This window comes from Mustela nivalis (assembly GCF_964662115.1).
Source record: "Mustela nivalis genome assembly, chromosome: 8".
NCBI lineage: Eukaryota > Metazoa > Chordata > Mammalia > Carnivora > Mustelidae > Mustela > Mustela nivalis.
In genome coordinates this window covers 136,610,176-136,623,302 of record NC_139027.1, presented here as the reverse complement: position 1 = coordinate 136,623,302, position 13,127 = coordinate 136,610,176, and the positions used below count along the sequence as shown (strand labels likewise).

General features: G+C 45.1%; 1 protein-coding gene across 3 annotated transcripts in view; it reads right to left on the bottom strand.

The window, feature by feature from the left end:
- Positions 1-13,127, bottom strand: part of DOK5 (docking protein 5) — a 349,205-nt gene that overhangs the window by 34,573 nt on the left and 301,505 nt on the right. The window lies entirely within an intron of this gene.

Here is a 13,127-nt window from a genome sequence, read left to right as displayed (position 1 = left end):
CGAGGCTAACACGGTGCTGAATTTTTTTTTTTTTTTTTCAGTCAAGAAGCCAAGGTTAATAAACAGCTTTCTTTATTCTCTTTGCCTTCCCACTTTCCAAGAGGCACCTGTACACTGTGTTCTCAGGACTGTCCATGAATCAGAAGCTCAATAGAAACTACATCATTCAGTGCAGAGGTGGAAGAAGGACTCTATGACTCGTAGATTCTGTTCCTTCCTCAGGGACAATGGCTTTATGGATTCTTTCATTTCTAAAATCATTCTGGATTCCTTTTTTCTCACTTCACCTATTGACTTTTACCTTGGACGCTGCATCCAAAGTGGTCCCAAATGCCCTAACACTCTTCCCTTATGGCCTTAGCTAACAGAAACCGGCAGACGGAAACCCAGAGCCAAGAGAAGGTAAAATAATGAGTTTAAGTTGAGCCTTTCCTACGCCCTTTGGGAAGATAAGGATTCAGACATAAGAACATGATGGCCCTATAGACACACTGAACAGTTTTGAATTTCCCCAGAATTACTCTGCCTACAGGATAAGTCTGTCACTCCAAACCATGGATTTTGCAATTCAGTCAAGAATCTAGAAGACCATCAGGAGCTCAGAAAGCAGTGGGAAATTCGCTGACGCCTGCACGTAGCAAGGATGCATCAGGGCGGAGTGAAATAAGCAAACCCGGGCTCCAGACTGCCGGGCTGGGGTCGCGCCTCGCCAGCCTTGTGAGCCGGTATGTGCTACTTGGCCTCTCTGCGTCTGCAATTCCACTTGTAAAATAAACAGAATGATAGTAACCACCCCCTAAGTGTCCTGAAAGTGTTAGACAGGATACGTGAGTACACAAAGGAAATCTCCACGTCTATAATTCCACTGGAAGGTAAGCTCCGTGTAGACGAGAATTTTTCCTGATTCATTCACAGTTCCGCGACCAGTGCCTAGAGCACGGCTCACCCTCTATCTGGCCTTCAATAAAGATCTGTAGAATGGGAAATGACAGGCGGCGCTAGGCAAAGGTATAACAAAGAACTTGAGCCAGGCTTCCTTGTGGAAGTTTATTTATTTATTTATTTATTTTTAAAATTTTGGGGGGGAAGTTTTATTTAAACTGAAGTTCTCCAGACCCCCTGGGGAGGGCAGGGCTCTGGCCGAGAAGGGAGGAAGAACAGTCTGGCAAGGAACCGCACAGAGAACACCCTGAGATGGGGCAAAGGCGAGTGGCCCAGCACACCAGGGAGAGGGGCAGGAGGGACAGCCTATGTTCCTGGAGCATTGGGGACCAGCGTGAGCACCGCAAGATGAGGGGCTTCATTCTGCAGAATCGCCACCCGAGGGCAACAGCTCCCACAGGCTCGGATGCAGACTCTGGAAACCGTTACTCTCTCTTTGCCCGTGACGTTTCACACCAACATCGTGTCTGAGAAAAATACTAATGGGACTGCAATTATGAGAACTAAAATAAATGACCTCATGGCGGGCGGTATTAATAATCGAATTTAAGAGATTAGAATCCAAGTCAGTTCCACAGTGCCTCAGGGCCAAGGTGTATTTTCCGTGTGGGCACGTGCGTGTTTAGAGCTTCTGGACACTGTGGCAAGCAGGATGTATCTTACATTCAACATGTGTATTTATGGTCATCTTCTTCTCTCCACCCCGGCATAGCGGTTATTAAATCAATAATGCTACCGTAGGGAAGGAAAACATGAAACAAGATGGGATCGGGAGGGAGACAAACCACAAGAGACTATTAATCTCACAAAACAAACTGAGGATTGCTGGGTGTTGGCGGAATAGGGATTGGGTGGTGGGGTTACGGACACCGGGAAGGGTATGTGCTATGGGGAGTGCTGTGAAATATATAAGCCTGACAGTTCACAGACCTGTACCTCTTGGGCAAATAATAAATTATATGTTAATTTTTAAAAAGTTACCTTTCACATTTACAATTACATTAGATTTGAAAGAATTCAGTACAAACAAGGCAGATCATAAGAGCCTCAGCAACAGATGTAAAGGTAAAGACATGGGCGTTTTCTTCAAGGAGTTTACAATGCACTTGGTTAAAGGAGATCTATGTCAGTGAATAAGTTCAAGCTAACAACAGGGCACAATGAGCCATACAGGGTCAGAGTAGCCCCCTGATAAAGCAAAGCATGGACGAAAGGCGTGGGTGTGAATGTTACATAGTAACGAAGAATTTCAAGAAGCCAAAACACTGGAGAGAAACTGATCAGAAGCATCATACAGAAGAGACACAAAATCAGGAGCAAAACATTGTAGAATGCTGTCATTCTTTTGTCTGGGAGAGTGAAGTGAACAAATGGAGTGTAACCACTCCCCCACACCGGCTGCCGAGTGCCAGAGACACGATGGCAAGAAAAATAGACACACGGAAACACAACACGAAATAAACAAGAGGCTTAATCACATGGGGTCTGGTGGCTCCAGCTTGAAGAAAAATGTGGGGAAAGGTCTTTGGGGCTTGTAATTTAGGATCTCTACGCCGGCACAGTTGACATCGGCGATACTGCATGGCCAGATCATTCTTGGTGGTGGGAAGTCTCCTGTGTGTTGTAGGAGGTTGAACAGCATTTCTGGTCAGTCTACCCACCGGCAGCCAGTAGTATCCTCAAGTTGTGACAACCCAAAACCTCTCCAGACATTGATAAATGTCCCTGAGGGGGCAAAAGGTCCCCAGCCGAGAAGCAATGAAATAGACCCAAAACAAGGGACTGAAGAAGCACTGAACTTATGGTCAGAGGTGGAGACGCCGTACACAGAAGGAAGCTTCTGGGAACAGGGGAGCTGTTGCTTCGCCACAGACGGGATTCGGGTTGAAGCAGAGTATGCCCCAGCCCTGTAGTGGGCGTGGCCTTGCCCGTTCCAGTCACTGGGGCCACTGCCTGGATCTCAGCTCAGCTGGAGATGAGGCGGCAGCTGACTCTGCTGGTGTAGTGTGTGTGCCTGTGTGTGTGTGTGTGTGTGCGTGTGTGTGTGTGTGTTGCCTGGAGACCAGTAGCGTGGGAAAGAGAAACCAGCACATCAGGAAGCCACTCAGGACACCGAGCACGGGGCACCTCTTGGGAATGTCAGTCACCCTCGTACAACTTTTCTCCGTCAAATTGTTGTGCCGCCTGTTTAATACTTTTAAAATCGACTCAGGTTTCTTCTCTCTCAAACAAATGTATTGTCCATAAGCTACCAAATCCATAATCATAAGCCAGTATGACCCGCAATAAATTGAAGGCAGACGTGAAAACGAATGCAATGAAAACAAAATACGTTACTGAACCCTGTCTTCGGGTCAAAAGACCCAAACGGGATGTGTGCTCCCTCATTAGTAACGCAGGTAAATTAAAAAGTGTTAGGGGCACCTGGGTGGCCCAGTCAGTTAACCACTGCCTTTGGCTCAGGTCATGATCCCAAGGTCCAGGGATAGAGCCCTGCATCGGGCTTCTCTTTCTCTCTCTCTCTCCCTCTGCCCCTCCCCGCCACTCTCTCTCTCTCTCTCTCAAATAAATAAATAAAATCTTTATAAAAACAGAAGAAGACAGTTTTAGAAAATAGGGTTTAGACATGCCAGCACCCCTCCAAAATGGTTTTTACTGTAATTTAATCAAAAGGATCGAAAAGGTAGTTGGGAAGGTAGTTGATACTGCCACTGTGCGAGTCCCATTCATTTAATATTATGCCTCTATCACAAAAATCACCCCACATTTGGGGAAATGTGGGTGAGCTCCCCTCCTGGAGGTGGTATGGGAGAGAGGTAGGAAAGACCATCTCCTCCAGTTCCCACATATGTTGGAATCAGGGTCAAGTATACTGACGTCTCGAAGTTTCCACGGCCTCATATCCCAGATGTTAATAATAAGATCACCCAAACCTCTGAAGGTCCTGGGAGACTGTATTTTATCTTTATCAAGGATCCTGCATCAAGGTAAGCACTGAATTAGGATTTATTGTTCTTATTTTAACTTCTTAAGTCAAAGCCTCAGGGAAAACTTCAGGAGGGAGGCACAACCGCATTTTTGCTTGGAAGGAAACTCAGGTGACCACATCCCAGGACAGCAGGGGAGCAGATAAGATGCCTGGCTTGGAAGGTGTGTGGCTGGGGTTGAGTCTTTGAGGCTCACAAGCTATGAAAACAGAATAATACAAACCTCTTCTCTGAGAACAGAAATACGAATTCAGGAATAGGATTCTCCCTTTAGGAATAGCAGCAGCTTTCACTATATAAAAACTAAAACGCAAACAACCAGGGGGTTTTATTTCTCCAGCCCCAGTGAAGTAGTGTTCTGGAGAGTTAGAACAACTTCCACAAAGCTCATCAGTCCCGTGAGTGAGCAAAGACAAGGTCCCCAGATTGGGAGAGTGCTCTGACTGTCACAGGCTGAACTTTCTCCCCTGGTTCCACCATCGATGTCGCCAGGCTTCCCAGAGGTCCCCTTAAATGTGTACATTATTACCTTTTAGATTTAAATTCTAACTCCACATACAGGGACTTCAGAGTTTATGAAAACAAAACAACAAAACTAAGCATCCAAAGTCATAAAACATGGCTAGTGTAAGAGACAGTGGTAGTTTGTTAATTATATCTGTTCTTAATCACGTAACAGGTAAAGTCAAAGAAACATCCCTTTTCCCCTTTTGTTTCGCCAGGCCATGCCCTGACCTAGATCTAAGGGGGCAGCTGTCCCTCATTTTTCCTGCTATGGCGCTCTCCGAGCAGCGGGCCGAAGTGGAAGGGCTTTCACAGGTCTAAGCCCAAACGCGACGTGTGTTCTCATCCCCAGGAGAATGAAAAGTCGGGTTAGCACCAGAGGGAAACCGCGGGACAAGCCTTGAAGTGAACAAGCCCTTGGTTAACAGACCAAACTGAAGTCCGGTCATCCCTACACTGCCCTCCACCCGCCGGGGGTTCCTCTGTCGTCTGAGCTGCTCTAGGAGGATCCTGACCCCCAACCGCAACTCACGGCCAGTCAGTACACACTTTTGGCTTTAGCGGCAAAACATGTCCGTATCCAAACTTGAGCCCACGATCATTGTGACCAACGTTCCTGCAGCCACTCTTGTCCTCACCGTGAGCACTGTGACACCCTCCTAACTGGTTTTAGCTTCAGAGTCTAGTTTAAAAGAAAGAAAGTCAGACCGTGTCCCTTCTTCGCTCACCACTTCCTAGCTGGCAAAGAATTTAAACTTGTCCAAAACACCTGGTCTAGTCTTGGCGTGGGCAACTACCTGGGAGGTAATTTTTGTTTGCCTGGGGTTCTTGGGTTGGACAAATGGGAAGAATGGGATTTAGGGTGAGGCTTGGGGTCACGTGCCGTCAGTGGACCTGGAGGATGGGTCCGGCCACGTGCACAACCAATGTGTTGATCAAACACGCACGTAATGAAGCCCCAGTAAAACCTCTCCACTGTGGCTGGGGGCTTCCTCGCTGGGGATACTCTACGTGCACCGTCAGATGCTAATGGGAGGGCAGGATGCTGCTCTAACTCCACAGGGGGAGGACACAGGAGCGCTATGCCTGGCACTGCTCTGGATTCTGCCCCCCCCCCCGCCCCCGCCACTTCTTCCCTGGCTGATGTTAGTTACTCTGTATCCTTCGCTGTTAGAAGCTTTAACCATGAGTTTCATAGATGTCAGTAAGCTCTGAATCATTCCAGCAAATCACGAAACCTTTGGCGGCTGTGGGAATCCCTCAACTTGCAGCTGGTGTCAGAAATGGGATAGGTCTCGGGGACTGTTCCTGCAAACCTTGCAGTGACCCACCTCTACCCGCCACCCCCCGGGGCACCCCAACAAAGACTAAAGCCCAATTCTTTACAGGGGCCTTCAAGCCCCACATAGCCAGACCCTGTTGCATGTCTACCTTTACACACGGTGCTTCCCCCTCCCTTGTTCTGCCCGGGTCATGCCAGCCACTTGGCTCTTCTTTGCACGCTCTGCATCTACCCGCCTCGGCACCTTTTCCCAACCCCCTTCTTCTGGCTGGGATGCTCTCCCCGCGAGTCCTCCTCGAGTTTTTGTCAGGCGTCCCTGACTTGGCAAAGCCAGTCCCACTCCTTCTATTTAAAATCGCCCCCACTCCTTTGGCACTTTCTGTTGAATGACTTTATTTTTTGCTGTGGTCTTACACAAGCTAACATCTCTTTTACTTTTTAAAATGTCTATTATGGTCGATACTCCCCTTTCCTCTACGGAGTGAATTTCACAACAGCACAACACTTGTGTGTTCCATTCACGGCTCCACACCAGGCTCCTCGCGTGCACTCGGCGGACACAGAAAGTAGCCGCCTACACTAGTGGATTATTGCCTGCAGGAAGACGGCTGCAGCAGACACATGGCCAACAGGTACGTGAAAATACATCCAGCATCACTCACCTTCAGGGAAATCAAAACCACAAGAGGGTATCACCTCACCCCGTCAGAACGGCTACTATGAAAAGCAGAAGAGATAACAGGGGTCTGGGAGCAAGTGGAGAAAAGGAACTACTTGTGCACTGTTGGCGGGAATATGAACTGGTACAGGCCCGTGGAAAACGGTATGGAGGTTCTTCCAAAAACTAGAACTAGAACTGCCTTACGACCCAGCGATTCCACTGCTGGGTATATATTCAAAGAAAATGAAATCACCGTTCCAAAAAGATACACACACCCCAGGTTCACTGCAGCGTTATTTACAATAGCCGAGACACGGAAGCAGCCGAGAGTCCACCAATGTAAGTGCATAAAGAAAAACTATATACATATACACATATGCACACAATGTAATATTAGCCATAAAAAAGAAGAAAATCCTGTTATGTATAACACCATGGACGGACCTCAAGGGCATTAGGGTAAGTGAAATAAGTCAGACAGATAAAGACAAATACCGTATGATCTCACTTGTGTCTGGACTATAAAAAAGCCAAACGCACAAAAGCAGACAGTGGATGGTGGTGACCAAGGACGGGGTTGGGGGGGGGGAGTCGAGCGCAGGGCACAAACTTCAAGTGAGAAGGTGAGTAAGTCCCAGAGATCTGTGGCGCAGCGTTGTGAGTATCGTGAAAAATACGGTGTTGCAGACTTAGAAGTTGCTAAGAGAGGAGATCTTAAATGTTCTCAACCGCACACACACAAAAGGTAATGCCGTGAGGTGGGGACAGTGTTAAGGGAGCTCACCACGGTGGTCCTTCTGCTACACTCATTGTACACATCACACTTAATGCTGTAAGTCCATATCACGGTGGTCCTTCTGCTACACACATTGTACACATCACACTTAATGCTGTAAGTCCATACCACGGTGGTCCTTCTGCTACACACATTGTACACATCACACTTAATGCTGTAAGTCCATACCACGGTGGTCCTTCTGCTACACACATTGTACACATCACACTTAATGCTGTAAGTCCATACCACGGTGGTCCTTCTGCTACACACATTGTATACATCACACTTAATGCTGTAACCTCAAGAAAGCTAGGCAAATAAAATAAAAATACACCTACAATTTTTCTTAAAAATGATGACCACACAACAGGATGTCCTGATGAGAGGTTTTCCCCAAAGGCCATGGCAAATTCATCCTTTCCTTTAGGGAATAAACATGTTAAAATCACAACAAGGAGGCAGAAGGGACCTGGCTGGCTAAGCTTCTTATGTATGATGTGGCCTTGCCTGTCTGAGTTCACACCCCCACACCTAGCACAGATCTCCTGAACGTGACTACTAAAAAGCTGACTCTGTACAGGAGAAAGGAGACTCTCTCTTCTCTTTCACACCTGCCTCCATTAAAGGAATATTTATGATGCGTGTGCATTACCTTTGTAATTAAAATTACTTTTGAGATAAACGCTGATGGGGAATAAAAGTCCATATAAATGGCACAACTATTGTTTGTATTTTCATGCAAAAGGAAAGAACTGCACTTTATTTATTTATTTATTTATTTAATAATTTTTAAAATTATGTTATGTTAGTCAGCATACAGTGCATCATTAGTTTTGGGGGTTTTTTGTTTTATTTATTTATTTATTTATTTTTAAAGATTTTATTTATTTGACAGAGAGAGATCACAAGGAAGCAGAGAGGCAGGCAGAGAGAGCAGAGAGCCTGATGTAGGGCTCGATCCCAGGACCCCAAGATCATGACCTGAGCTGAAGGCAGAGGCTTAACCTACTGAGCCACCCAGGCGCCCCCACCTTTAGTTTTTGATGTAGTGTCCCATGATGCATTGTTTGCGTATAACACCCAGGGCTCCATGCAATCCGTGCCCTCCTGAATACCCACCACCAGGCTCACGCAGACCCCTACCCCCTCCCTTCTAAAACCCTCAGTATGACTCTCAGAGTCCATAGTTCCTCATGGTTCATCTCCTCCTCTGGTTCCCCCCGTGATGCTTCCCTTCCTTCTCCTAACGTCCTCCCTGCTATTCCTCATGTTCCATGTATAAGTGAAACCACAGGATAATTATCTTTCTCCGTTTGACGTATTTCACTTAGCACGATCTCTCTCCTCCAGTCCCATCCATGCTGACGCAAAAGCTGGGTATTCGTCCTTTCTGATGGCTGAGTAATACTCCATTGTATATATGGACCACATCTTCTTTATCCATTCGTCTGTTGAAGGGCATCTCGGCTCCTTCCGCAGTGAAGCTATTGTGGACACTGTTGCTATGAACTGGGGTGCATACGGCCCTTCTTTTCACTGCATCTGTATGTTTGGGGTAAATACCCAGTAGTGCAATTGCTGGGTCATAGGGTAGCTCTATTTTTAACTTTTTGAAGAACCTCCACGCTGTCTTCCAAAGTGGCTGCACCAACTTGCATTCCCATCAACAGTGTAAGAGGGTTCCCCTTTCTCCACATCCTTTTCAACATTTATTATTTCTTGTCTTATTAATTTTTGCCATTCTGACTGGGGTGAGGTGGTAACTCCGTGTGGTTTTGATCTGAATCTCCCTGATGGCTAATGATGATGAATATTGTTTCATGTGTCTGTTAGCCATTTGTGTGTCTTCTTTAAAGAATTGTCTGTTCATGTTTTCTGCCTATTTTTGACATGATTATTTGTTTTATGGGTGTTGAGTTTGAGAAGTTCTTTACAGATCTTGGATACCAGCCCTTTATCTGTAGTGTCATTTACAAATACCTTCCCCCATTCCTACCCAACATGGCAGGAAGAATGGGGTATAGTTTGTTTGTCAATTTGCTTTCGATCATTTAATAAGAATGGGTGTATGTTCCCTAAAATACACAGGAATGAGAGATTTATATTAGAAGAGCGATCCTGTAAACTCATCCATTACAGGGGGGAAACAATTTTCTTCCCCAATGAAAAGCTATTTCACCAATTACTTGTTTTCAGAGTGATATATACTAGACATGAATAATTTCTTTTCGGAGGCTATTCAGATGCCTTTAATAAAAAAAAAAAAAAAAACCCCAACCCAAAAAACTTTTCACAACTTTGTGCATTCCCTTTAAGAAAAGTAATTTGTACATGCAACGTCAATTTTTCACATATACTTGGCATACCTAAAAATTTCTCTTAAAATGATGTCAAAAGCACAATAGAGACTCTCTCTGGCTGGTAAAGAGAAGCACTCATGTGTGGTAATTATTCAGTACCTTCTGCCAAATGTCACCTGGGCTTCTTTCCCTCCTGCAGGTGCTAAACCCAGGGTATTAATTTAAATCACTCAGGAGGGAAGGCAGAGCCTGACACCGGAGCCTGCTAACTCAGCAGCCAGCTATGAAATTAACAGGGGTACTTACTGGACACCTGCCACCTTTCTTTAAACAATCACATTTCAAGAATGGTTCCAAAGGGACGTGTTGATGCAGTTAGAACCTTCTAACGTGGTTAAAAGTTAGATCTTCCCATCTTCACAGTTAGACCTTCCCATAAAAAAAAAAAAAAAGAATCAGAGCCCCTGCCAACCTGATGTGTTTCACTGAAGTTTCAGGGCTTCCAAGTGGAAAGAAACAAACAAAAGACCAGAAAAACCTCAAACAAAGTAAGCAGTAGATCTCCTGGCCACCAAATAACCTCACCACTCTTTGCCTCCAGGGGCAAGGAGTGGCAATTAATCAGGCAATTGCACCTTATTAAAAAGCTTATATTTCAACGCTGGATTTCTCAAGAAAAAAAACAGAGATATGATCTGATTTGCTTCTGTTGGGTGAAGAGGGGGAGAAACAACATCTAGAAGACTTTAAATGATCTATGATCACGATACTGCTGTCCACAAGCGACAAACAATCCTGACTCTGGAATGCTGAATGAGCAAACAGGAAGTTCCAGAAACTAAGAAAATAGCACATATCCAAATGGTTTTAGGGTGCTCTGGCGACGTGAGAACACTTTCCTTCTCTTCCCTAGCTCCGCAGAAGTTCATGAAGAACTGGACTCACCTAGTGGACTATGACATTCAGCCTTCCTAGATACTATCAGGGTTTGGAAGTAAGAAGACCAGAGTGTGAGTCCTCAATCCACCATTTACTTGTCTAATGCCTCTGGACTAGTCATCCAGGTCTCCAAGTTTCCTTTTTTTTTTTTTTTTTTTTTTTTAATATTACCTACTTTCTATGAGCAGCAAATGGCTTCAAGGAGACAGTGCATGCGAAATACTCAGTATAGTGACCTTCATGTAATAACGGCTGTGTAAATATCAGGGATTATTTTCAATGGCTGGTATGCTTGCCGGGACAGAGTTTTTCAACTGGATAATTGGACCAGATTCCCATCTGTTGTGGGGGATTGTTCCGGGCAGCATATGCTAGCAGCATCTCTGGACCCTCCAACCACTGGATGCCAATGGCATCCTTGTTCGATTGTAACAATACAAAAGGACTCCAGACATAGACAGATGTCCCCTGGGACAAACACATCCCAGGCTGAGAACCGCTGTTCTGTATTTCAGTGCCATTACGAGTGATATTGCTAATTACAGTCCAATAGCAGTTTTGCCCTCTTTGCTTTGGGGAGGTATTAAATGCTGTATTGGACACATTTTGTTAGATTTTCTTCCATTTTAAACCTTACATCCATCCTTCTTCTGATGGCATTGGTAACCTCTTCCTGCTTTGGGAGAACCACCCCACTGTATTTGTACCCTGCTTGCTTTGTATAAAGTCCTCAGTGTAGTCCTTGACACCCTCGGGAATGTGAGGGTCCATATACGGTAGGAATTTCCTTTCTATCGGCTCAGGGCGTGAGAAGATCCCAAAGTTCTTGGAAGCCTCCAAGTGGAGCCAAAGCAAAGCCATCCTAGAAGAAACAGGACTGAGAGATGAAACCTACGGTCATTTAGCCTCTGATCAAGCCAAGCCTGATGTCATCCCTACCACCTGGACCTTCAAGAATGTGAGCCAATGATCTTCTCTCCTGTTGTGTTGTGTTGGTTGACATAACTGTCTACTCCATGCCAGGCGTTCTGCTGGGTATTTGTGTAGCCCTTTTACAGGTGGCCAATGGAGCTCAGAGAGTGAAGTCATTCTCTCAAGGTCCACACCCAGTACGGGGTAGAGCTGCAATCTCTCTTCATTTCTTCCAGTTCCTGTCTAGTTTACTACACGTGTCCTGGTGTCAGTCTTGGTGGAGCAAAGTGGGGCCACTGAACAGGAGTAACATGGAGTCTCAACTCTAACAGAGGCTGACAGCTCGTCCAAAAAAGACCAGTTCAAACTTCTGGGGGAGATTCCTTGTGTTCTGGTGGGCAAAACTACAAAATCTTTGCAGATGCATGTTGGGCCCATGAAAACTATTTGTGTAGAGAGACTTAAATTCTCTTCATTTATTGATAGGAGACAAGGAGAAAATCGTATTAGTTAATATGAAACGGCTTTGTTTTGAACACATCCAAAAATAGCCAAGGAAAAAATTATCTTCACTAATAAAGCAAGGTGATGTGAAACCTTCATGCTTGGGGGAACACAAATGATCTTATTATCCTGAGCATCTTGATGGTAACTATAAAAATTCATCTTTATTTGAGTTTCAGGCAAAATATAAAATAGTCATATTACCTTGTGTTTAACACTGTCTGTACCCTGCAAACTCAAGTCCTACTCTCAAAGTAATCATAATAAAACATCGGAGACCCTACTGGGGAGAAGCCCAGCACCCTTCCAGATCACGTGCGCGCACCGCGGCTCTTACCCACAACAACCTCTCGAGGAAGTTATGACTTGGATAAACTTAAAAAGGAAGTTAAAACCTTTGTTCAAGGTCAATTTCTTTTTTTAATTTTTTAAATTTTCTTTAAAAAATATTTTATTTATTTATTTGACAGAGATCACAAGTAGGCAGAGAGGCAGGCAGAGAGAGAGAGGAGGAAGCAGGCTCCCTGCTGAGCAGAGAGCCCGATGTGGGGCTCGATCCCAGGACCCCAGGATCGTGACCCGAGCCAAAGGCAAAGGCTTTAACCCACTAAGGCACTCAGGCGCCCCCAAGGTCAATTCCTAATAAAGAACAGATGTCAGAAACTAGGGTCTCTCTGACTCCCGTCAGTGCTTCTTCCGCCCCACCGAGCTGTCAGAGAAATGAACAGGACCCTAAGAGCACATTCACGACACTTTCCCTTCTGAGAACTCGCCTTCTGGTTAGCACCAGCCCCACAAAGCATGACCACTGAATAAGAAAAGGTTTCAAAAGTACGAGTGTTCTAAGACTGTACAATATTTGAGAAACAACACTGTGGTGTGTGGGTGGTAGGTATTCTAGTCATCGAACAGCTGGAGAGCTTGGACAAAGTACCCTAAAGGTCAGACCATAAAGAGAACAAAGTCATAGAACAAAATGCTTTCATTTTCTGAGTCAGCACTTTATAGCTTTTGGTCAAAGGTCTTGGAATATTTTTGAAATTTATGTCTTCAACATATCCATAATTTCCATCCATTTCTTTTACCTGAGCTACCGCAGTATCTCCCCATATGTACCTCTGCCACTTCTGTCCCATGGTCCACAAAATATAAATATGGTGTAACACACACACACACACACACACACACACACACCACACACACACCTGCTTAGAAAATCTCTGTGGTTTCTTATCACACTTAGGAGAAAGATCAGTCTTTAAAATAATCTAGACCCTTAACAGGCTACTAGATTAATAAGAATAAACTAAACTTTTGC